The 27,291-nt window shown below is 38.5% G+C and overlaps 1 protein-coding gene across 27 annotated transcripts in view; it reads left to right on the top strand.

The window, feature by feature from the left end:
• Ptprd (protein tyrosine phosphatase receptor type D) overlaps window positions 1-27,291 on the top strand; it is a 2,195,185-nt gene that overhangs the window by 610,693 nt on the left and 1,557,201 nt on the right. For all 27 annotated transcript variants that reach the window (XM_075945536.1, XM_075945538.1, XM_075945537.1 and 24 more), the window contains one exon: window positions 12,776-12,878. The gene's annotated coding sequence lies outside the window, so the exon portion shown is untranslated. The remainder of the gene's footprint in view (window positions 1-12,775; window positions 12,879-27,291) is intronic.

Raw genomic sequence — 27,291 nt, 5'->3', positions numbered from 1 at the left:
CTCCCACAGAAATACCTTTAGAATAACAAAGCCCAGCCTTCTTGGCACAATGACCTATCAGCATTGACCCACTCCAAACTGACACATTTATAGCTATCACAATCATGACCCTTGTTCCATTTTAATTTTACAGAAACAAACCAGGTGAATAGAATGATAGACATGAGTCATGTTGTGACTTCCATTGTCTATTTCTTAATGGTGATACTAATATCTGTAAAGTATGAATTTTTATTGCATTTCATCTCCATACTTGCTGATAGGGTGGGAAACTGTGTAAGGGCCTTTCATCATCTCCTCTTCTCATATACTTTACGTCACTACTGTGGAAGCTAGCATGAGGGTTCTTATTGTCACCAAGTATGTCAGTCCTATGTAAGCATTCACGGAATACCCATAAATTTGTACTTTACAGGAAAGCAACAGGCAGATGTCTTTTGTACCTCATAAAATCCTTCCTCCTTTTGTAAATTTTGAACAATTTTTATAGATCTCCTGCTACCCATAATTTCTTATGCTGGTGAAAGGCCCTTGATAATATTTCAAGCAGTTCATTTTCAGTGTTATTCATGAATTTCAGCCTATTTATGAAAGTCTTTATCCTAAGTACTTCTCTTTTCCAGTTAGACAAATATATTGCCAAAATGATGGTAGGATTATCTCTGGAAGAAAAAGATAAGAACATCTAGTTACTTTCACAAATGAACACATATATCCATGCATTTTTATCATAGAATTCTTTTTCAATAGAAACCTACTTATTCCTACTCATTTGGATTATGGAATCTATCTTTAACTTGCCTTATAGGAAATGAGAAATAAATTGCATTATAATGAATGAAGTCAGCTTTATATCTACCATCTATCATTTCCCAATCTTATTATTGAATAATATATATTCTCATAAGCTGTATATGGACCTCCAGTAGAAATACCACAATCTCCCAGTCTTTGTCAAAAGTACTACTACTTGTAGCCAATACCATGTCACTAAGTGCTGTGTCATGCTTCTACCTTGTTTTGGTGGTTAGATGCAATCCTTAGGCTCTTGACATCCTTGTCAGCATTGACCTGGTAAATTATAAGTCACTGTTGAGTTCTAACATCTTGCCATATCTTCTTTATTAATGTACCTTCACAAAGGGAGAAACCTTTGAGAAACCTCTCACTCCTGCTAGGTACTGGGCATTTTGTTAGTCTTTGAGTCTTGGTGAAAAAATTCTCATCTCAAGCAGTATAACTTAATCCAAGCTGTGTGTTGTGTTTGTGTGTGTGTTTGTTTGCGTGCGCGTGCATGTGCACACATGTGCATGCACAGGTGCATGGGTATAAAGAAACACAACACAACAAATCCTGTGGTACACAAAAGCAGTCCTAAGAAGAATTTTTATAACTCTAAGTTCACAGGAGAGACCTTAACCTCTCTGAGGAGTGAATGGGAGGTAGGGTTCAGGGAATGGGGAGCATGTTGTAAGGAGGGGCGGGCTGCTTCCCGCCACCCAGCTAGCTTTACCCGAAATAATTACACGGAAACTATATTCTTTTAAACACTGCTTGGCCCATTAGTTTTAACCTCTTATTGGCTAGCTCTTTCATATTGATCTAACCCATTTCTATATTCTGTGTAGCACCACGAGCTGGCTTACCAGGAAAGATCTTAACCTGCATCTGTGTAGGGTGGGAGAATCATGGTGACTGCCTGACTCGGCTCCTTTCTCCCAGCATTTGGTTCAGTCTACTCCGCCTACCTAATTTTCTGTCCTATTAAAGGCCAAGCAGTTTCTTTATTAACCAATGAAATTAACTCCTCCATTAGGAGGGAGGGGGAACTGGGATTGGTATGTAAAAATCACAAAAAAATTAAAATGAATAAATTTTTGAGTATATAATATACCATTTCACCCTTCCTTTCCTCTCTCCATGTCCTCCCCTATGCTACTCCTGCTGCTCCTCCTTGCTGCCTTTCAAATTCATAGCTTCTCTCCATTTTTCTCTTCATTTTTGTTGCACACACACACTTAAGTGTGTGTGTGTGTGTGTATGGCTATCTACAAGCCTCCTCAGTCTTTGTAATGTTAATTACATGCTTGCAGAGCTGACCATTTGGTATTGGATAACCAATTGGTGTGTGCTCCCCTGGAGAAGACTATTTTTTCCTGCTATCCGCATTCCTTAGCTGTAGTTAGTATCTTTTTGGATTTTGGCTTCCTGAAATTTCTTTCCAACTTCCTTCCTTCCAAACAAACTCAAAATGAAGAAAGAAAAACAAAGGAATTTTGGTAACAGAGTATCCTTAACAGGGAAGTTCAGATCTCTATGCTGCTGTCTTTCTATGTGCTTAAGAACAGAATTGCTCCCAAGACCCAATATCACAAAATGACCCAGTTATGTATATTCCCTCAATACCTTAATGGGAGGGGCCAAATAGTTTATTTTGTTACTTGTATTACAAGAGACATAAAGAGAAATAGAAATACCTTGAATGATTAAGCAGTTACCCCCCAAAAGCTAATTTCCAGGGCTTTCACTTTTAAAACCACAAATTAGATTAAAATCTAACTTGGCTATTCAGACATACATGCTTCAGTATTTACCGACAACTGTCACCTTTAGGACATATACAAAATTTAATGGGAAAGGATATGGAGTCCACAAGTCACCAGCATATCCTCCATCGTATTGAATATGCCTTTCTGTATGTAAAAATATCTGGAAAGGAGAAAATGTTGACTCTTCAGCTCATTCAAGTAACATTTTATAGAAAGACTCTTTCTATTGTGGTGCTTTGGGGCTTTTGAAGTAAATAGCTTTCTTTTTTTTCAGGCAGGCTCTCATCTTCACAACCAAATAGATCTCTATGCATGGCTTCCAAAGCAGGGATATTAATATATAATCATTATTCATTCTGTCATTTGTATTATAAAAATGATCATGAGTCAGCACATACCCCTAGTTCTTCCGCCCATCTCGCTGTGCTTCAGTTACAGCACATTTGCAATGGCAGTGGAGCTCCTTTGAGTCGGCTTTAATTTTGTTGCAAATATCTCTTGATGATATTCCAGGAACAGGTTGAAGAAAAACATTTGTGACTTCAGAATTTAATGACTATTATTGCTTAGGCTGGATCCCAGACGGCAGCTGATGGAGAGTTGAGGATGCTGTAGGTTCGTAAGCAAAGCATCCTCCTTTCTACTGTGCAGTGCCTCAGTAAGGTCGAGCCAAAGTATTAATACTAGCTTTAGAAGCTCATCCACTTGGAAGACTGAAAAGCCCCTGTTGATCACACTTTTTAAAGTTTAATTTGGTAGCATCTTTGAGGAGGGAATTTATCTTGTAATTAATTCAGCACAGTTGAAAGACTGATATTTTACATGCCACTCACTAAGCTAGGGATTTTTAACTATGCATTTAGATTTGCATAACCATTTCTCACATTTGAATATGGTTAGTTGTCCAAAAATTCATCTTATCATTTTTAGTCAAAAAGCTCATGCTGAGTACCAAGGGCATGCTAATTTGTCAAATTTTTACCATGATGCATGAATACCTGCATTTTATCAGAGTAGTGAGCAATAGGGGCATAGAGTTACATCATTTTATCAGTACAGAGCAAGGGCACTTTTGCAAGTGGTACCCAGCAAGAGAAGTGGGGTATGCCAGTGAATGGGATAAGGATTTGAAGTATCACAAGTTCCAGTGTTTTGTACATTTTTGTACAGTGTTAAGTGTACATTTATCTACAGTGATAAATCTAGAATTGTTTTCAACTGTGTTTTCTCAACTTCCATACAGACTTAAGTGTATTTGTTTGTGTGTGACTGTGTGTGCACATGCTTCTCCTTTGTAGTTAACTATTATCTTATTTTCATTGAAGTTGGTGGACATAGTTTGTAGGATTCCATTCTTTGGCAATGTTTTGAGAGCCACTCTTTCACATAGACATAGTTTCTATTAATTGATATCCTTCTTCTTATGGGAATGGCATAATCTTTCTAGAATTTCTTGAGCTACAGTCTATCAGACCCATCCACAAACACTCTCGTCACAGTGGGTCAGATCAACAATCTGTCTCCCTTCTGAACACAGCAGGCTATGCTGACCTCCTGTTTTGTTACCTACATTAGTAGTTTACAGAGCAGAGGAAACTTTTGTCTTAGGTCTCTCTTTTCAGGGACTATGGGACCCCACTCTGTAAATTAACTACAAAGAGAAGGCCGATCTACTTTATTCCCCTTTGTATAGTTTATCTTTCTGTACTGAAATCCAAAACTGACATACCCAGGGCTTCAGTCGTAGGACCTGTTATTCTAATTGTATTTCCTCCTTTATTGATAGCATTTTCTTTCGTACTGGCTTGCTAAGTATTCCATGAATATTTCTCACCTGAAATTTGTATTTCTGCATCCACGTCTCTGATGTCTACATATGAAGGTAAACAAGCATCTTGAAATTGGCACATACACAATGGTTCTTAATCCCCACCTCTAGCTCACCTGGTTTAATTCCCCTCTTCCATCAATGTTACTTTACTCTGTGTTTCCATTTGCTCAGCGACAAAGCAAATTTTACCTCTCATTCCTGATGCTTCACATCAAATTTATCCGAAGCATGTTCTAGACACTTGCTGTCTGCTTGCTTCTGCTCTCTTCCAACTTCTGTCCACACAGCTCTTCTGCAGCCTTGCAGTAGTGTTTTCCACTATTTCTTTGCTCTTCATTTTTGCCATGTTCAAGTTTCCTCTCAACTTCCAGCCAGAATCTCCCACCAGTTTTCTCCACATTCACTTTCAGTATCATTTGGAATCAAAATCATGGTCTCAGCTTCTCAAAAAAGAAAAAAAAAACAAACAAATCCATGTGATTTTTCCTGACATGACAGTTCATCCTCTAGTGGCATTCCTTAAACATTTGAGTCCCATACTGCTTCACAGTCAAGCTGCTGCTGATGGTTCAGCTGACTTAGTGTTTTCCATGGAAAACTAAGGACCTGAGGTTAGATCTCTAGAACCCATTTAAAAATCTATAAATTCAGAGCTATAGAGGCAGGGACTTGATACCTGGCCAGGAATTTCCTACGGTTTTATGAGCTCCATGTTCAATAAGAGAATCTTTCTAAAAACAATGAAGTGGAGAATGAGAAAGGCACCAGATCTTGATTTTTGTCCTCTGCTGTCACATACCCCAGCCTGTACACAGGTACACATATACATTTTGTGACACAAATTTTCCTGCAGAGATACAATATACATGTCTATGCTCCCCAGATAGAAAACCCAAAACAGACCAAAGGACAGTTACCACCAAAGTCCAACTTGAACCATAAGTTCTATTGGTGTTATTCACAGGAAACTGGGTGAAGGGTTATTTACAGGGACAGAAATGACTGAAAGACAACTGTCTCACTAAAGCCCACCCTAGTATGGGTGACATATAGATTACACTCCACAGCCTACATACAAATTAACAGATCAGAGGGTGTCCTTTCCAAGATATCATTGTACATCATTGGTCTAAATGACTGGAGGAAGCTCAGCTGGCTTCTGCTTTTTCAAGGCAGCTTCTCTGACCTGAACTTTAGGTCTTCTTGGCAGTTCTTCTGCTTTGGGAGCCTTCCTTGCAGCTCAGCGTCCTTTGGTGTGACAGGGTCTCTCAGCTTCTATTGTTTACTCTGACAAGGAGTGACTTAGTGAATCTTGTCAGTTTCAGAGACTTCCTGAAACTCTTTTGAGTTGTTCACCTTGCTGCTCTAGGAGTTTGACCACAAGATGGAATGTTTCAATCTCAGAGAAAAAAAGTTACACAAGAAGACACCACATGCACCTATATAAATAGCATATAGTCATAGATTCTGGACACACACAATACCACAAGAAAGAAGAAAAAGAAAAAAAAACTTGCTTATACATCCTTTCAGACACTGCTATTCATGTGGCCTAAGGAATGGCCTAACTTCAAAATCAAAAGACACAATCACTCCCCAAGCCCTCCTTACACTCTTAAGCTGATTTATTTCTCTCCTTTCCAGTTAATGCTATATTATATGTATGTAATTGATTCTTCTCGTTTAAATTTTTCATTCTCTACTACAATTAAAGTGCTACAGCCTGCTGATTAAATATCTCAAATCTATCGTGTTTAAAGTAACTAAGAAGCAATCTTAGTCACTATAAAGTAACTAAGAAGAAAATAAATCCTCAAAGGACATCCAACATTTACAGACAGCAATTAGGTCCTTTGGTATTACAGCAGTGCTGATGTTTTCTCTGTTTCTTTACTTGAGCTACATTTCCTTATCATGTCACGACCAAGGGACACTGAGTGAGTAGGCTTAAAAGCTAGGGAAGATTCCTTCATTCTAGCTCTGTCTTCTGAATGCAAAAGCAGGAAACGTGCAATTGAGCCAGAAACCACTGGAGGGCACTGTGGGACCTCTGTATGATGTGGAGCTTTCCGTCACAGGATTGCAACAAAGGCTTTCAAAACTCAAACACCAAGAAATATTTTGCTGATGTAGTTAATGGCTTTGCTTTATGTAGGGGAAAACGAAAGAAAAACATCCTTTGGGTTGAAATTAGAATAACAGTGGTGAGAATACTCATAGATATTTCACAGAAAATATACACTAATATCCATTAAAATACCATCCTCAACCTCTGTCGTATATTTAAATGTTAATTAAAGTGGCTCTGAGATATAATTATCACCTAACAAATTACATCCATATAATATATCAAGTTTTATATTTAGTACTATGATAATTTGATGGAAGAATTATGAGTTCATTTAATTCTCAATAGAAAAAAGTCTGACTCTAACCATAGTAGTAATTGAATAGGTATTGTTTCCTTCGTCCTCCCCCCACACACTTATAGAACGTTTCCTACATGTGTACTCCACACAAGATGGCATTCGTCCAAATTTAAAATTTGTTAAAATTCAAAATCAATTGCGTGGGCAGGAAAGGGTTTTTGGTACTAAAGAACAAAAGAAAGTCAAATAACGAAGATGCTTTCTATTAACTGATAAGTGTTTCAAACAACATTTAGTAATATAAAAGCCTCCATAGTAAAGCATAAAAAAATTTTAAGGGGAAGCAGAGGTAGAAACGTGTGTGTGTCTGTCGGTGTGTGTTTGTCTCTGCATGTGCGTTTATGGGTGCACACATGCACATGTGTGTGTGTCTTTATTTATTGCAAAAAATTATAAGTAAACACAGATGCTGTGTTTTTGTTTGGTTGAAAGGAGGAAGATGCCGGGTTGGAGGCAAGGGTGGGAGTGAAGTTTGCCCCGTCCACCTTTCCAATGTCACTTAAATTTGTAAATCATAGGAATTTATTATCTAGTCACATAATACAATTAGTATGTTTAAATACTACAAGATGAAATCTTGGTTTCACCACTGACAAGTGTTATGAATTATATTTTTAATTATTTTAAATAATGTAATCAAACTCATTAGGTGGATAGAAGTGTGTGTTGGTGCTGGAATGCAGTCCTGTTGGTAGAATACTTGTCTTATGTGCTTGGAGCCCTGGGTTTGAGCCCCAGCACTTGGGAGGTAGAGCTAGGAGGAATCTTCTGAAAAGCTGACAGTGATCCACTTTCTGCGAGCACACAATTGTTAGCTCTGGGATCTTCCTCCTCAAGGTGCATAACTGCTAGGTTGTGTTCCTTGTCCGCTGGAAGAACAAGAGTGATCGGCTTGGCACAAGTGCTAAGGATGCTGGTTGACTGGCATCTTAGGAGGCCCTACAATCATTAGGAGAGAAGCCTCTGGCCATGCCTATGAAGGATTACCTGGATTCGGTAAATTAAGGTGGGGAGATCCCAGCTGGACACAGCGGAAAAGCTAGCTGTGCGGGAACATGCAGCATTCTCTGCCGGCTGCCCCTGGCTCTTGCCATTAAAACTCCCCATCATGAAGGGTGAGCCAAAACACTAGTTTCCTTAAGCTTCTCTTGCTGCATTTTCCCCCAGCAACAAGACAAACAATAATACAGAAAATTGGTACCACAAGTGAATCTCTTCCTCTTCTAAGCCTGAAAATGTGGTTCTTAGGTCTTTGGAACCAATTTGAGGAAGGGATGTTCTATGACAAGACTTTTCCTGTAGAAACGCATTCCACACGTCTACCCAACTGATAGGGAGCCCACAACAGGCCAACGTCAGATAGCACTGAAGTCCAACTTGATGAATCAATGACTTTTATTGGGATTATTTACAGGAATATGGGTGAGGGACTACTGACAGGAGCAAAATGACTCAAAGATTGATGCATCACCTAAGCCCACCACAGCCCTTGTGACAGTTCACAACAACTGGAAAACCTAAGGCATAGTGCATGGCCTGCAGGAGCTGCACAGGATGGAAAAGGAAAAACCTGAAGCACAGTGCATGTCCTGCAGCAACTGCACAACATGGAAGGGGGAAGCCTGAAACACAGTGCATGGCCTGCAGGAGCTGCACAGGATGGAAAGGGGGAAACCTGAAACACAGTGCATGGCCTGCAGGAGCTGCACAGGATGGAAAGGGGGAAGCCTGAAACACAGTGCATGGCCTGCAGGAGCTGCACAGGATGGAAAAGGAAAAACCTGAAGCACAGTGCATGGCCTGCAGGAGCTGCACAGGATGGAAAGGGGAAAACCTGAAGCACAGTGCATGGCCTGCAGGAGCTGCACAAGATGGAAAGGGGAAAACATGAAGCACAGTGCATGGCCTGCAGGAGCTGCACAGGATGGAAAGGGGGAAGCCTGAAGCACAGTGCATGGCCTGCAGGAGCTGCACAGGATGGAAAGGGGGAAGCCTGAAGCACAGTGCATGGCCTGCAGGAGCTGCACAGGATGGAAAGGGGAAAACCTGAAGCACAGTGCATGGCCTGCAGGAGCTGCACAGGATGGAAAGGGTCCTTATCAAGTGACTCCACTGCTCTGCAACTCTTCCCAGAAGCTCTGCTGGTCAGTCTTCAAACTTTGCGTGGTGTGGTAGTGGTTTACAACAGCCTTTACTATTTACTCTGGGAAGGAAATGGCCTTTTAAATTAGATCAGGTTCAGGGACTTCCTAGAACTATTTTTGAGTGTTTGAGCTTCCCGCTTAAAGAGCCTTCTTGTAGAATATAATGTTATCTTTCCTTATCATGCTACAGTCAGGCTAAGAAACCACCAAAGACTTTGGTATGTTGAGCTAGAAACATTTTAGAGTGCTCTTAGCGGAGCTTATCGGAAAATCAGGGTGGGATATGAGAAAACAAAAATGCTTACAGAAACGTGGACAGTGGAGACTTGAGTTAAAAGGTTTCAGAAGGGAGCAAAGACTGTATCCTGGCCTGAGAGTCATTTGTGTGATAGCTTTGCATGTACACTGCCCATGTTTTAAGAATGTGAGTAGAGCTGAATTTAAAACAGATGAATTTATTTTATTGATGGAAGACTTCCAAAACATCACAGTGTTCAAGGTTGCTGTCATTGCTGCTTGCTGTTCTCATCCACATCTATAGCTGTGAGTGTAAAAAAAAAGAGCAGAAATATAAAAAAAAATTATGGTTTTGCAAGGAACAGCATGTGAGAGAATATACAGTTTAGGAGGACAAGGAGAATGCAGACATTAGAACATCTATAAGTGTTAAGTAGTTTAGTGCCTGTTTGAAAGAAATCTTGGGATTTGCAAGACTCCACCCACCCAACACTGAATCTTATGAAAATACAGAGTATTGAGAAAGGAAAGTGCCTAAACAAAAACTGCCATTAAACAGTTACCCTGCTCCCTGCTCCTCAAACTAAACTGTCATGGAAGGAATCTTCCAAAGTCATCCCATCGAAATTGATGCAATTCACTCCAGGGAGCTGACGCCAGCCAGTGAATGGCAGCGTCGGTGTCCAGGCAAAGATGTATCAAGAGGCTATTGCATAGAGGTGTGGTGAGGACTCCCACATTGTAATGGAGAACCCACAATATTGAAGAAGTACAGTGTTGTTGGCCCAAGACTTGAGCCAAATGTGCTACACATAGCTCAACCAAAGAGGCCAGGTGGCCAGAGGTCCCTGGAGCCCATGTGCTTCCTATCATGAACTCCTGATGTGTGATACAGAGTTGAAGAATTTGGCATTCGCCCTGCTAGGTATGAATATTGCTTTGATCAATTTTTTTCATTGACTTCCCCATGCTTCAGTACCGGAAAGGGAAGGCTTTCTCTGAACCATTGGGTATTGGAATTATATAACATTTTGTTTGTATAGTTGAGGAATTTCTTGAGATTCAAATGAGTCATGGATTTGGGACATTTAAACAGTGTTGGGACTGTTAAAGACTGGGAGGACTTCTGGAGCTGGACTGAGCAGATTGTGCACTCTGAGGTGACAATGGATCTACGGAGCCCGGATAAACCTTCCTTCCCTAACCTGGTTTTGTCAGGTATTTTATCACTGAAGGAGACAAGCAACTGATACATTATTACTCCATTGCTATAAAGTGTGAGCTTTCTAGGAAAGTGTTTCAGAGATGACAGGAGATGAATCACCCTTAGCAGAGAGAAAGCACGCAGCAATGGGGAATAGAAATGGCGTGGTTTATTGACGACGTTACAGGGTTCAGCATTCTAAAGCTTTCTGTAGTGGCTCATCTGAGGGAGCAACTCTGCCATTGCCACTAGTAGTAATGTCACAAAAAGAGTTGATAGTGTGTGCTTTGAGGTGTCTCCCATCTTCCCCTGAAGGAGTTCGGAAGCATGTATTATCATTTACATTAATCGGGGGATCCTTTAGAGAACTACAAATTTTTGGTAATTTGTTAGGTCACACTTTGCATCAGAAAGAAAATATGGATGTGGTTTTGAGTCCTTTGTGCTTCATTTCAGAATGCGTAAAAATGGTGGCTCTCTTGCATTTCATCTTCTATCCTTTTTATATCCTTTCCTATCCCAGATACTAGTACGCATGGACTAGTATCGGCATCCTTCCAGACTTTCTGGCTCTTGGACTTCAGGGTGTTGTCTCAAAGGAAGCTTGGTGGAAGGGTTAAGACTGTGTTTTACGATCAGGCTTCCATCTTCCTTGTTTCCTTGTACTACCTCTGGCCCTATATCAAAGACCATTGCTCCATATCAGAAGATCCCTACAGACATTTTACATTATTCTGGAATAACAGTAACTCCTTCCCTGTCACTCCATGCAGCCTGGGAAGGGACAGTTCACAGTGGCAGTTTCCCTCATACATTGATGTTTACATAAGTAGGTTCTTTAATAGGCTCACAATAAATAATCATAATTTGAAAATACCTTTTTTATATAGCACTGAATCAATGCACCAATGTTATTATTATTTATTTGTTTGTTTGTTTGTTTGTTTATTCTTTGATTTTTCGAGACAGGGTTTCTCCATAGCTTTTGGTTCCTGTCCTGGAACTAGCTCTTGTAGACCAGGCTGGTCTTGAACTCACAGCCATCCGCCCGCCTCTGCCTCCCGAGTGCTGGGATTAAAAGCGTGCACCACCACCGCCCGGTTTACCAATGTTATTATTATTGTCTGAATGAGAACTGATAGAATTCTACTATGATATGAGTACAAAAATAGAAAAAGTTAAGGAGTAAGAGAAAGTTCAAGAATGATATGTGTGTGAGTGTGTGTGTGAGTGTGTGTGTGTGTGTGTGTGAGAGAAAGAGAGAGAGAGAGAGAGAGAGAGAGAGAGAAAGAAAGAGAGAGAAAGGAGAGAGAGAGAGACCCAAAATATCCATCTCTGAATTATAGGAGAGCCCGAAGAGTAAAACAATAGCCAATTTTGAAGTGGAGCTTCATAAATCAAGTTTCATAAATCAAGTTGTCCTATCCTAAACATTTCACAACAAACAAAAGATAATTATTAAATAATCAGTACCTTGTCAGCTGAAGTAAACAATCCATAGACTGTCAGAAGGCAGTGTTTGAAGTAGGAATTGATGTAGTTATATGGAGATGTACTATTTTTTTACAGAAGGTAGTACCAGAACCAGGTGATGACGAACGTAAACAATTTGTGTCAAGTAGTCAGCATTTGGCAAAAAGTGTTATAATGCAGGAGTGTATTTTAGCTTGTAGGGAGACATAGTTCATTCATACAGGGAACCCAACCTAAAGGTTTTGCTAAGCCTATAACTTCCTCACATGTTCAACACAAGTATCACAGCAGCCACATGCTGGCACAATTGATGAGACAGGCATCTTAGTATCTTTCATGATGAATCACATGACATAGGAGAGAACAAGACTGTAGGAACTGCCTTAGAATATTCTAAGTATCATTAATATTTCTTTCCGTAGCAAAAGTGTAAATGATATTTATAAAATTTGCTTCTTTTGAAGTTTAAAAATGTATTATACTCTTTAAAGATAATGTATATAAAATGGTTTCTTGAATTAACATTTCAATTAGTTAAACAAAATGGATATGAATGATTGCACTGAGGTAATAATCTTTTACAAGAGTCATTTCATAGAAGATAAAATATAGATGGTCCCTTGACACGGGTGCAGTATTAACCATTGAGGTGTAAATTATAGAGGTCAAGAGTTTACACTGTTCTCTTTGTGTTGAATATTCTGATAAATGAACATCCCATATGACAGAAAAAAATAATATAATATAATAAATAATATAATATATTAAATAATATATAAAATAATATAATAAATTAAAATAAATAAAAATAAAATAAAATAAATTATTAATAAATAATATAAAATAATATAATAATTTTGTTAAGTTTGAAAAAATAAAAATATGACTGACATTATATTTTGTTACAGCTTGAAATAAAAGGCAAGCAGTTCCTGGCCTGTGAAACCCCAGTGATGTGCCTGTCAGTATGCTGGTCCCAATGCTGAGGGACATCATGGGCTTTGACTCCAGGTGAGTTGAGTGTGTCTAACATGGCCACTTCTCCATTACTCAGTGTTGCTTTTCTCCATTTTTATCTTACAGCATTCAAATTGAAGTTTCACAAGCACCTTTAAACATTGAGATATTTTGTTTCTCAATGGGACTGTGCGTGTCTCTGACTCTTTTTCCTGAACTTGGGACCCTTTTCCTCCTAGAGCGTTGTCATGTATAGTGCCATGGTATGAGGGTTTGTGCCCAGTCTTACTGTATCTTGTTAGGCTGTGTTCAGTGGATAGTCCTGGGCAACCTATTTTTTTTCTTTTCTTTATTATTTTTGTTTAAAGTAAAGAGAGGAAGAATTGATCTGGGGGAGAGGGGAGGTGGTTGGGAAGAGTGGAGAGAGGAGAAACTGAGGTCTGAGTATAATATATGAAAGAACAATAGTTTAAAACTCTTGCAAAAAACACAAAGGATCATCCTTTCAATGCAGACATCCCCCTCATAACTTTAAATGGTGGATTTGTAGCAGCGCATGGATCTAATTTTAAGGCAAGGGCCAACGTGCCTGAGCAACAGGAGAGGTTATGACTGTATATCTACAGACATGGGAAGTAAGGGTGACAGTTTTTTGAAATGTTTCCTGGTGCCACACCAGCCTTTTTAACAGATGCTAAAAGGCTGAATTACCACAAACACAACAAATTTTTATCACTCACAAAGTAGACAACTTGAACAGGCAAATTGTTCAGTGACTCAAAAGACTCCTTTATTTCTGATTTTAAAATTACAAAAGTTCTAAATTTTGACATATCATGATCCCTTTGACTAAAATAAATGATTGTAGAAATTTGTCAGCATAAGCCTTTCATGAGATGAAGTCACAAACTATTGAGGGAGGAAAGGAAAGACTGATATTAATAATGGAATTAAAAACATTATATGTTTTGTAAAACCTATGTAGCAATCTTCAAAATTTTTATATTTTGTATGTAATTCCCATTAATTCCAAATATTCCATTGATTTATTCCAAGAAGCCCTTATCTAAGATGCTTTTCTTTGCAATAGATAGTGATTAACACAGAGACCTGCAATTAGAAGAGATGCAAATAAAAGACTACAGAATCCTTACTTGGAAATGAAGCAAAAACACTACACACCCTCCTTCCAAGATTCAAGATCATTGCAGAAGAGAGACAAAAGAGTGTAAGATCCAGAGGTGGTGGATTACTAAAAATAACTGTATCTTCTAGATACTACAGGTATCTTAGTTAGGGTTTTTAGTTACTGTGAAGAGACACCATGACTATAGCTCTTAAAAAGAAACCATTTCATTGGGGTGGCTCACTTGCAGTTTCAGAGGTTCGGTCCATTATCGTGATGGGTAACAGGCAGATGTGGTGCTGGAACTGAGAGTCCACATCTTGCAGGCAACAGGAAGTCAATTGACAGTAAAACATGAGGGAAGCTTGAGCAAAAGTGTCCTGAAAACCCAGCCTTATACTTTTTCCAACAGGGCCACAACTTCTAATAGTGCCATTCCCCTTGAGGTCCATTTTCCTTCAAACCACCACAGCAGGAATTGTGTACATGAACTTCATTGGTAGGGGCAGCATCCATAAAAATAGGTGAGCCCAAGTCAGACCACATATCAGCAATTATATGGAAGTTGGACACAAAAACAATCCTATCCTCAAATTTACAGAGATCTGCCTATCTCTGCCTCCTTAGTTCTGGGGTTAAAAGCATGTACCACCACTGCCTAGTTAGCAGAGACACTTTTAAGAGTATAGTCTGTAGTAAGTTAACCATACTGCACACATCCAATAATATTTGGGCAGAACAAATTGGTCTTAATGATTTTTTTTCCCAATAGTTCAAAGTTCTGCAAGAAAGACAATGTGTATCTGAGAAAAATCAGGTGGGGGATGAATAATACTGAAGCAAGTTATGCAAAATACTAAAAGAACTAATAACAAATGTGGTCACAATAAGAGCAAGGCATGGTACCCCAAGTGGTGCTATGGTACTATATAAGATCAAGAATTACAGTCCATTGTAGACTACATGGTAGGACCTTCTTCTTAGAAACAATGTTATTTAGAAATGTTTCTACAGTTTTCAACTATCATTTTAGTCAGTTAATTTTTACGTAGACAACACATTTTCATATTGATAATCTGTTTTAGAGGTAGATTGGGGTGTTTAAAACTGAATGAAGAAGTTGGGCCTTGGTAAATGGATTTAAATTGCATTCCTGAAGACATTTATTTGGCATTATGCAACAAACTGGTAAGAAGAACAAAAATAAGTGGTTTTCATAAAGCATTTGTTTGAAGACCTATACATTAGAACGAAAGAATTAAAGAAGGGGAGTTGGGAAAATGTCAGAAAGAAAGGGAAAAAATTTAAGGTAAAGGGAATTTACTTTAAAGAATATGGTCAATATTATTTGCTGGTAATTGAAAGTTTTGAAACTAATAAAACATTCCTTGATCTGCTCAAACAACTTCCTAAAATACTTTAAAATCTCAAGATTTATTGATATAAAATACTTGTTCTTTTTTCAGAGCTGTTTACTATAGCTAACATATGTGACTACCATATACTCTTAGGTCACCAATCATTGTTAGTTTAAATATGCTGATGTTATTTGATTGGGGCTCTCTATTTAATAGGATTTCAGAACATTCCCAGTTAACATCGGACATGACAGTGCAGAAAAGGCTTCTACTTTACTCTGTCTAACCTATTAAACAGGCAATAGAATACTGGCCTTTTGTGCATGGATATTTATGTTATAGAAATTCACAGTTATTTAAATATTTATAAAATGAGAGTTGAGAGCAGCACTTTCCAAATGCAGTTAATAATGAACGGACATCAAGGGAGCTATCATTATAACAGCAAAGTGCTTTGCAACTCCAATAACTTCAGTAGTGCAGAAGCAGGCCATCAAACTTAATTAAAAGCAGTCAAAAATAAACTGAGAAATTGAACTGTAAAAGGCTGTCCTTTGCCAGAAGCTGAAGGCAGAAAGAAAGCATAGGAGAGCCTTGAAAGTAGTAATGAATTGATAAGCGTTACTGCCTGCAACTTGTAATTCGCTCTGTCAGATTTTAGTATCAGTTAAACTAGATTAATAGAGCAATCACTGATTCTCTATCTTAAATCCTTCTTTGTCAACCTCTTATTATAGGCTCCCATGATAAATGGAAGCCTGAGAGGGTCAAAATGTCTATGCTTTCCTCTGCTCAATCACTCTTTAAATAATACTGGCATCCACGTTCACTGGAACCCAGCATTCTGATATTTTGAAAAGCAAAAATTAATTCAGTTATTGACAGGCTTTAGCCCTCACTTCCAAAGAAGCTTAGCTTGTTTTTAATCAACGGAAGAAGAAATCCGCTGGATTGTGGATTGACAAGCCTAGCACCACCAGGGGCTGCCAATGGGAAGTGAATGATAAAGAAAAGATAGCAAATTGACTGTGGTTCCGAAGGCACAGATTAATGTGGGCTGCGGGACCAGGACCACAAGGCCAGAAACAATTTGCCCTCGATCATTTTGTTTTTGTAATAATGGTCTTTAATGAAGCTAGTGCCTCCCTGCTGTGGCCTTGTTATGTTTTTTCAACATCAGTGAGAAATAGATTTCTCCCGAATTGTAAGAGAGCTAATGAAACAGCAGGAATATTGAAGCAGAGGATCAATTACTTCTTTGTAGTAATTTCAAAGTTGAAATAGCTATAGCACAGATTATCTAGACAAGATAAACCAGCTTGAAAAGTGGTGTGCAAATGACACAAAACACAAAAACGCTGAAGTAGACAAATTGTATTGCTTTCTAAAATCTTTCAATATGACTGCACAGTGTCCCTTCAAACAGTGAGTGTTTTAGACATGCCACAATTTAAAGGAGTGAGACAAGACCTCAACACCTTAGGTTTTTCATAGTTTAAATGGGAAAATTTAATACAGTTTAAGAGTCCTTCGGAAAGAGACTAACATCATTGCTTATGTTTTAAATTCTAAATACCATATTTTGAAGAAAGGATATTTGCTTGAGGTGGAAACACAGACATCCAGACTAAGACAAAGGCAGGGGACTACAGTTACTGCTTATGAGGAGAGCCAAGTTGCATTGGGGCATATGCTTTTATTCATGAAGGGCTTTTATAACCATTGTGAAACTCAGTTCTGACAGCAATCCTAATAAGATCGTCATTCAAACAGGTATAACCATCGTACAGATGCTACAGTAAGGAAGAAAGAAACTCAGGCCGGTTAGATAATTAACACTGGGTCGCACAAGCACCTGAACCCACACAACAGTCCACTGCCCCCTTTCCATTTAGTATTTACATGAAATACCAACTTTCAAATTTCAAATCACTGAGCTGTAATATAGTGTGCATTAGCAGAGTATGTAATTTCCATTTCCATCAGTTGCAGTCGGTCGGCAGCAATGTCTTTGTGCTGATGTGAGAGTCAAGTAGAGCAACAAGAAGCTGCTCGGGTTCTGGGTGTGGGTACCCTGCAGCCCAGGTGCAGTTCACAGCCTCTGAAAAGTTCGAAGCTGAGCCAGCTCGTGAGAACTCTCAGAAAAGCTTCTACTGAAATGGTAAGGCAGATGGAAGACAGTCTCCCTGGGTATGGACTTTCCAGCTGAAAGGGAGCTTGGGCTGAGATGGAGTTTAGGGGATGATGATCCATCAACATGAATCGATCGATGGGTTGACTTGAGAGAGATGGCTCGGGTTCAAGGTGACAAAATCTTAAAACTAGTTAGAAAGAAGAGGGGGAGTCTAAAGTTGGGATCATGCAGAAGAAATAGTTTAAAGTTAAAATGGTATGTCGAGGTGTGGACATAGCTGAGGCACCAAAGCATGGGCTGTGTGAGCATGAAGACCTCAACCCATTTCTCAGCACCCATGCACAGAGAGCCAGGCAAAACTCTAATTCTAGCGCTGGCTAGGGAGAAATAGGAAGAACTCTGAGGTATACTGGTGTGTCAAAGTGACCTGATAATTAGTTAAGTTCTCAGCCAATTATGGGCTCCATTAAAAAAAAAAGCAAAATATATGGCACCTGAGGAAAGACACCAAAGATTTTACTCTGGCCTTACACATACATCACACACACACACACACACACACACACACACACACACGTACACATGGTATTTGACTATAAAAGGGCACTAAGATAGTATAAGGAGTGAAGTACTAAGAATTCAGAACAAAAAGAACTAAAACCCAAATGATAGGAAGCTTGTTCATGGTCACATAAACCAATTATTGTCACTGACATGGATACTGTAGTTTTATTCCAATGTATTTTGTGTTGATTTACAGAGCAAGACCGATGTCAGTAACAGCAGCAGGCAAAGGACACATGGCTGTAATCCCACAATTGGGAGGTTGAGGCTGGAAGACTATCATGAGTTCAAGGACAACCTGTTCAACATAGTGACCTGTCAGGGAAAACAAAGGGAGACCCTGGCTCAACAACATTGGGGATGTTAACTATAATGGTTACAACACAAATTTCCCTCACATGACAATTGAATAACATCCTGATGAGCCAGTTCTATGTTACTATACCAATAATCAGAAGAACAGAAGTAGCTACCAAATGCCATAACTTCACAACACAGCTTTCATCCTATAGAGTTGAGTCATTTACACATGCATCTTGATCATATTACTTACTGGAAGATCTAGCTCACCGACACTGCCAAGCATGGGCAGAGAGCAAACTTCAAAACAAAAACTTAGATTCTACTGAGCATGCACTGCATTCCAGGCATTGATTGTAAAGTCTGCAATGGCACAGTTAGCTTTGCGCTCTGTGCCTGAGGCTGTGGTAAAGACTGCGTGTACTGCTCTCTTTATAGCAGATGATAAAAGCACAGACACTATCTTTGCTCATGGTTTACATACAAAGCAAATAAGGTACATTATGTTTAAGCACCTTCATTAAGATAATTCACAAAACTTCTAAGTGATGAACCGCACATGCAAGCCTCCTCTGTATTCACTTCCACAGCTCTCACTACATTGTCTACAAAACAGAAAAAAAAAAATCTGCAACTTCAATTACCATAGTTTTGTTCATATTAAAATAATACATTCTGGGATGTTTAAACAAAAACTCCAGCAACTAAAGCACATATGTAAATTCTAAGCAGAATGATTTTGCTCAAATTTGTAAAATATATTTAGGGTTATCATAAACCCCATTTTGCTTCATAAGATAATAAGAATTTCAGTTTCATTCTCGTGATGTTATTATAACTCTTTGTGGAGAGCAAAATTTCTCCCAGTACACATAGAGATCTTTGCAAAAATTCTGATTGCCCTGATGCCTGTAGTTGTATAACATTCTATAGTCACATCACATCTTTAAATACAAACTTACGATGATCATGAAATATACCGTGGCTTTTAACATAAAGACAACCTTGTTATTGCAAATTTGGTTGTCTAAATAGATTGGCCTCTCGTGTGTGCGTGTGCGTGTGTGTGTGTGTGTGTGTATGCGCGCATGCACACACATGCACGTGCATTTTCTAATAACCACACACACATTTCATATGCATGAATTTACCAACTGCAATTCAATGCTCTGTGAATTTTAACAGTTTTAGGTGTACACAGAGTAGTATAATTGTCAACACAATTTGCCAACTAAAGTTGAATCAGAAGACACATTTCTCGTCAGCTTTTAAAACGAAAGTAAGTGTTCTCTTATTGTCTCTTTCATATTACTATTATTCTCCTGTTTGTATTTTGTGGTCTTTCACTGTTTAAGACAAGTCCTCGGTATCATGATGACATGTTGGCAGTACTGAGGTTATATTATTCCAGGCATAGAAAACAATTGCATTACATAGAATTCATTCCAGCTTGAGTCACAGTGCTACTAATGGAATTCAGTGCTGAGAAACTTTTTTCTTTCAATTAATTCTGTATGGCCAAGACTTTAGAAGTTGCCAGAACAATTGTGATATATATTATGCTTATCTTAACCCAAATATGTCATTTATCACAATCCACTCCCCAATTCAGAAAAGAAGGGAAGCAAAATTTTATTATTTAAAAAAAAAGAATAGGAAATTATCTAAAAGCAACCTTTTGGTAGTATAGGGCACACAGGAGGTTAGAGTGGGTAATTTTAAGTTTCTGAATAAAAGATGATTAGCACCATACAGTTGTATTTTATTTACAATTTTACACTGTATTGCTTAGCACTCAAGAGAAATACAACAAAGACGAATGAAATCCACAGGCATCCTGAGCAAACTACAGACTCGTGGAAGAGAAGAAAAGCCTACAAAACCGCCTGTACTGCATTGTACACTATAGATCTGATGTGAGAAGACTGAAAATTCAAGCTATGGGAACTAGTCTGAAAATAAAGTTAAACAACCCTTTCATAGAACTGTTCAGATGATTCTAAGTTACTACCATTTTCACTAAGAAATATGTCATTTTATATGTGATTTAGATGCCTGTTTAGGTTCTGGGGGGAGGAGAGAGAATAAATGGAGAGTCCGGGAGGGTCTGGGAGAAGTTTGGGGAGAAAAAAAAACTGTAATCAGAATAAACTGTACAAAAAAATCTGTTTTTAATTAAAAGAAAGAAATATGTCAGTGAATGTGTATCTTCATAAATGCAATCATTTTGTTATATTTAACTGCAAGATATTTAAAGTCCAAGAGCAAGAACATATTGTGTATGGAGTACTTCGGATGTATTTATAAGTATAAAACATTGATAGATATTGAAATTGTTTTAAGATGGTGAAAATAGAGTAGTGAGTTTAACAGAGCTGCCTTAGGGAAATATATAACCTGACAGTCTGTTCTCTGCAAGTTATCACAACTTATTTTTAGAAAAAAAATGTGAAGATCATAGACACTGGCACTGTTTAAATTATTTCTTTATAAAGTTTCTCTTTTATTGCATTAACACCCAGCTTTTACTATGCTCATGTACATGTATATCAGTTTGCAAAATTGGAAAGTTCAGAGAAACTCTAGAACAGAAATGTTAATTGTTAGTTGTTTTAAGCCCAGTCATAAAGACATTTGGTAACAGCTGCTGTTTCCCCACAGATCACCCTCTGTGGGACAAGGAGGCACATGCTTGCATCAGACGAGCAACATTTCCTTCATTGGCAGAGGAAATTTACTTAACAGAGGCTCACTTAATGCATTAGTCACCCCAATTGTATATTCAGTAAATGAGAGCTAGAAAGGCTATACAATTGTCTGAACTCTCTGGCACTCACTGGGAAGAAGTAAGTTTGAGTGCAGGCAACACAAAACCTATGTCTCTGGCAAGACTGACATGCTTTCCATAAATTGCTCTTTTCAACAGTTATATGTTGGCTTATTCTGTATCCACTGTAACACAGCAAAGAGCTTTGCTTAAACGGTTTGATGAAAAGCCGCTTGCATGGATTCACTTCTTTGTTAGAATAGTTGCTCTTGCTCTAGTGAGGACAGTCACAGGAACACCTTTGCTATTTTTTTGTTTTGGCTTCTAATTTGCTAACAATAAACTCCTCTCAGGAGAAGCAGAGCTGTTTTTCTGAAGTCTGCTGCCTCTTATCACTTCAGCTGACCCTCAAGGTGACCTTCACATCCTGTTTCTTGCTGCTATTTATTTTAAGTGTTTGTTTCACCTCCTGGCCAGTCCTCACCATGAGGTTTCCAATCTTTATCAATTACATGGAGACAAATTTAAAAAGTAATTTTTATTCTAATTGACCTCAAATTCTTTAAAATGTTCAGAGAGGTTTTCTTCAAAATGCTCATTCAGAATAAGATATAATCCTTTAAAGATTGGTCACTTTCTAGCATCACAATCAACAGATATTGCAAAATGAATCACTTTTATTTCCACAAGTGAGTAGTTCATATTATCAAACCAAAATCCTCATCAATATGTTAGAAAAACAACTGCTATGCTAACCAAAAGTAGTTATAATTACTGATGCGGTTAGAAAAAAAATTAACCAGTACCTATCACTGACCTTAGGTTTTTACGTGTGAATTTTCACATAAATGTTATTACATACAATATATTTAATACATCAAGGAGTGATTGAATAGATTCTAAATAAATAAATGGTTCCAATAATACCCCGAGTTGGAAAAACATCAAAAAAAAATGCTGATAGCTGATGTGTTCACTTGCTGTGAGAACTGATGTAATCTTGGCATGCATGCCAGTGTGCAAGCATTTGAGGAAAGCGGAATTCCTAATGAATTTTTTTCCTATGTCACCTAGTACTGGAGACATGAGCACCACTGCACGCCATTACCATCACGGCCCATTTCTTTCCATCATATGTGTATCCGTCAATTTTTCTTTTATAATCTGGAGCGTGTGATTTATATGCTGCTCAGACATAACTCACAATTATCTTTAACTCCATTTTGTTTCCGGCACAAGGATATGCAGACCCTAGTTTCAGAGCAATTTAAGTCCAGAGGTAGGCTGTTCCTGAAAAATGTAGCAATTACTTCTCCTCCTAAATTCTTCTCAGAAGTCCAGTTATGAGGGAAAATACTAGTGAAGTACTGAGTGAAAAGCTGTCTCATCAACAGCCCTTGCTGCCCAGTTAATACATAGGTGAAGGCTAAACATCTTTTGTAAGAAACTCTAAATTCCTTTCAAATGTCCTTTGAACATTATTGGGATCTGAATATGACTATAATACATTAAATTAAAGAGAGATTATTTTGGGTATGGATCATAGGAGGTTAATATTTAATTATGAACACCACTGACTAAAAACTGGAGATGGCCAGTAATATAAAGTACTAGACAATAACTTAAAGACAGCAACTATTTCCAAGGAATGATGAGTGGACTTTGGAGATACAGGGGCATAGAGCCACACTTCAGTTTGAGGTGTTAGAAGGAGAGGAGGACTTTAGAACTATTTCAAAGTTAAACAGAGAAATATGATAAATGAAGAAATATCCAGAAACCCAGTCCTGATCTCTTAAAAACTTAGGATCCCCTGTCAGTGGACAACTAGGGGTAAATTGCCATCAGTCTGTTTGGGGAGGAGGCTGAAGGTGGGGGCAATGCTGAGTCTTGATGCCTAGAATTTCCAAGCCCATTTTCTCTTAGGTACTTACAGCTCCTTAGCCTCATGAGTGCTGCTCACCTATGTCTGCCTGGTTTCCTGCTTTTGTTTTCACCCTCTAGTTGCTGTGACATAAGTAAGTAGAGAAAAAGAACATCCTGATATTGTATCTTCCAAATGATTTTAGGTGTTTTCAGTGTCCTACATTCTCTAACGAATAGGTATCTTATTTGAAGATTCTATGTGGTACGATATATTATGGCCTTTCTATTCCAGGGAGGCAGACAGAAAGCCATCTTATAAGGAGGGATTCACCCCAAGTGCTATCATGCTTCCCTCCTATCTAGAATGAGAATGTAAAAGAAATTGACAGATAATAAATTTGAAAAGGGTCAAAGGGAATGTTAATGGAAATACTGGAAATTTAACATACAAGAGAGCTAAAAATCTTATCTAACTTATACAGTCATTTCAAGTTACCAGACAAAACAGAGAAAGTTCATTACAATCACAGGAAATGAAAGAGTCATATCCATAGATATGTATAATGCAAACTCTGTCTTCATGGCTCATAATGAAAAAAGGATATGATATAGATATCTAGGTCCATATTAGTGAAGTGACTACTCTGGTAGGTATCTCCCTTCATTATGGTCACTACTGAAAAAAAGAGAAAGAGCTAGGAACTTTCCATGCTCTGGATACTCTGGAAAGGGAAACATAAATCTAAAAGACATTCCAATACATCTTCTTTGGTCTTGCAGATGGGTAGCTGTCAGTAAAGACTCCCTTCACTGTATCTTTGCCCATGGAATCTCCTCCACCCACAGGCATCAATCAAGAAATGCTTGCTGTTTCTCAGTACATAGAACTTTCTTGGATATAAACTAAAAGATAAAATGTGACCTCTACGTAAAAGTAACAGACTATTATATTGTTCGACAACATTATCTCTTTAAAGTGGGAGCAGTGGATAATCACTAAATTTTTCAATTGTCTGCTTTTGTTTGCAAAATTATTGTGGGTATTGGCCATCCTAAGTCTAGTCATGGAAGATTCCAGTTTGGACATTTGTAAAGGCAAATACTTGGTTGTTTTGAGCTCCTCAATTACTGGTGCTAACTGCCAGCCACTCATGGAAAAGAGGATGGCCATTCAAAACAAACAAGTATTCTGACTATTCAATTAAAAGTTAATAACACTCACATGGGCAAATGTAAACAGATTATAATAAAGATAAGTGGTTTTGGTACAGTCATTTGTTACTGGACTCAACAAGTCTCTTGTCCAATGTAAACCAATGGGTTCAGTTTTATAAAGGAACAGTACTCTTTGTGTATGCTATCATTTATTTCAGGGTATATAAAGATTCCTATAGTTAAAACAACTAATGGGATGCTCACCCATGGAGATTATAGAGAGTCCATCTGTCTAAAAATCTCTCAGAAGTAATTGCAGTATCATTTTTAAAGATTTATTTATTGCGTATATAAATGTTGTGTTTGTATATCTGTCTGTATATAGTATGCAAGTCTGATTCCACAGAAGTCAAAAGAGGCATTAGAATCTCCAGGAACTGGAGTCACAGAGTTCTACAGATCACTATATGGTGTGCTAGAAACACAAAACCTGGTTCCCATGCAATAACGGCAAGTACTCTTAACTACTGGGCCATCATCCCCCCAGCGCCACATGCAATAGTTTTAACAGAGGATCCTTAGTTTAGTTACATTTTGTGAACATCAATTTGGTGATTATTATTGATGTAATTGTTTCTTCTTTGCTACATAAACTTATTCAAATCCAAAAGTGCAGTTATGGCAGTGACTCTATATACTATATAAAGATTATTTTTTGTTTTTTTTTTAAGATTTATCTGGGAAATATTAAAACCTCATAGTTTAACAGTATATACACAGGTAATATTAATTGATTACATTATCCTATATCTGTAGCTTTGATTCAGGTTTTTTTGTATTATTATTCAGTTGGCATGGCACAGCACTATCCTCAGTCAAACTACAGCCATCTTCATAGGATCAACTGTACCTGCTTACAGAAGTTGACCTCAGTGGTGCTTGTTGACTGTTAAGTTCTTTGATAGCAGAGTAAAGATAGATATTTGACCTTCCTACTGAGTATCTAGCCTCGTGTCCATTCAGTTCTGTGTAATTCTACCCTAATTAGAGGTGGTCATATTGTTTAGAGGAGAAGCTAACAACTATAAACCAGGAAGGACTAGAGAATGGATGCTGCACTTACATAGCTACAGGAAAGTCATTAGAATCTTTGGGTGAAGACTTTTCAATGCATCTGCTCTTGGTACCACAGTCCTGTCAATAAACTTTCACCCATGCTCAATAAGTAAGATCAATAAACTCAGTGGTTCCACAGTGTGATGTTGATGAAATGGATCTTTGGTTTGTCATTGGGACCTTATCAGGAAAGAATAGATTTTGCTTAGTCTCTCAAATTTGAAGAGAAAATTCTCACAACAGATATTAAATTCACTTCTTTGTGCTATTACATCTCATAATTTTAAGACAGAAAACCAGAAAATAAAAGGAAATATCAGAAGGGTGTAAACAGGATGTTGTTTTAGTAAAATATATTTTATATATACATATATTTGAAGATTAAGGTGAATAGATGTTTCTAGAATGAAAAAGAAGGTCTGACTAAGTTATTTAAGGTGCACAAAAGATGAGGCTTAGAGGTGATACATATATTAAAATTTCTAAGGTCAAATGTCAACAATTGCAGAGACTGGCTATATATGTAATCAAAGTTAATTTAGAAATGTCTGTTGTTTATTTTTTTTAATATACAGGAGTTAAAAATACCAAATGGGTATATAAATGACTTTCTGGGTGTTCAATAAGTATATATAGAAGTCATATTAATGTGATCAGATAGTCAGTGTGATAAAAAGAGATAATGTTTCCCCTCCCGCAAAGGTCAACAAGTTCCCCGAGGACTGTGGACTGTTTCCCAAAATGGAAAGTCAACTGTTTTTCTCTTGTTCAGGCAGGCAATAGAAGTCTCATTTAATGAAACATTCAGGGAGCTGCAACTAATGTCAAAACTATAAGAAGGAATGCCAACACAGAAGAAAGATTTCCTAAACGCTCCTAAGCAAAGCTATGGTCAAGCAAGACCATTGACTTATCCTTACCAAGAACAACTGGGAAAATTAAGAGTGGAGCAGCCAGAAGTTCCTTTTAAGCCCAAGTGACCTCTAAGGACTAGATTCTTTTTTTTTTTAATTTTTTTATTGATAAAAGGAGAATAAAGAAAAGAAAAAAAAAACAAATTTCCACCTCCTCCCAACAGCCTCCCCTTTCCCTCCCCCTCCTCCCACTCTTCTCCCCCTCCTCCCACTCTTCTCCCCCTCCTCCCACCCCTCTCCTTTTCCCCCCACTCCTCTCCCCCTCCCATTCCAGTCCAAAGAGCTGTCAGGGTTCCCTGCCCTGTGGTAAGTCCTAGGTCCTCCCCCCTCCATCCATATCTAGGAAGGTGAACATCCAGACTGGCTAGGCTCCCACCAAGCCAGCACATTGTGTAGGATCAAAACCGCGTGCCATTGTCCTTGGCGTCTCATCAGCCCTCGTTGTTCGCCATGTTCCGAGAGTCCAGTTTTATCCCATGCTTTTTTTGGTAACAGTCCAGCTGGCCTTGGTGAGCTCCCAGTAGATCATCTCCACTGTCTCAGTGGGTGGGTGCACTCCTCGTGGTCCCGACATCTTTGCTCATGTTCTCACTCCTTCTGCTCCTCATTGGGACCTTGGGAGCTCAGTCCAGCGCTCCAGTGTGGGTCTCTGTCTCTATCTCCATCCATCGCCAGATGCAAGTTCTAGGATGATATGCAATATATTCGTCAGTATTGCTCTAGGGTAGGGTCATTTCAGGTTCCCTATCCTCAGCTGCCCAGGGAACTAACTGGGGACCTCAGCTTGGGCACCTGGGAGCCCCTCTAGGGTCAAGTCTCCTGCCCACCCTAAAGTGGGTCCCTTAACTAAGAATTGTGGTTCCGTGCTCCCCTATCCAACCTTCCTTTATCCCGATCCTCCTTTTTCCCCAAGTCCCCCCTCCTTCCCTTCTACATTTTCTCTCCCCATCTCCCATAACCCCCATCCCACCCCACCCCCAAGATCCCACTTTTCTCCCCGGCAATTTTGTCTACTTCCCTTATCCAAGAGGATAACTATATGTTTTTCCTTGGGTTCACCTTCTTACTTAGCTTCTTTAGATTCGCCTATTGTAGACTCCGTGAACCCTATTTATGGCTAGAAACCAATTATGAGTGAGTACATCCCATGTTCATCTTTTTGGGTCT

The sequence above is a fragment of the Microtus pennsylvanicus genome, chromosome 13, assembly GCF_037038515.1.
Source record: "Microtus pennsylvanicus isolate mMicPen1 chromosome 13, mMicPen1.hap1, whole genome shotgun sequence".
In the NCBI taxonomy this organism is placed as follows: domain Eukaryota; kingdom Metazoa; phylum Chordata; class Mammalia; order Rodentia; family Cricetidae; genus Microtus; species Microtus pennsylvanicus.
The sequence above is the reverse complement of the archived record's forward strand: the minus strand, read 5'-3'. Positions and strand labels throughout refer to the sequence as shown.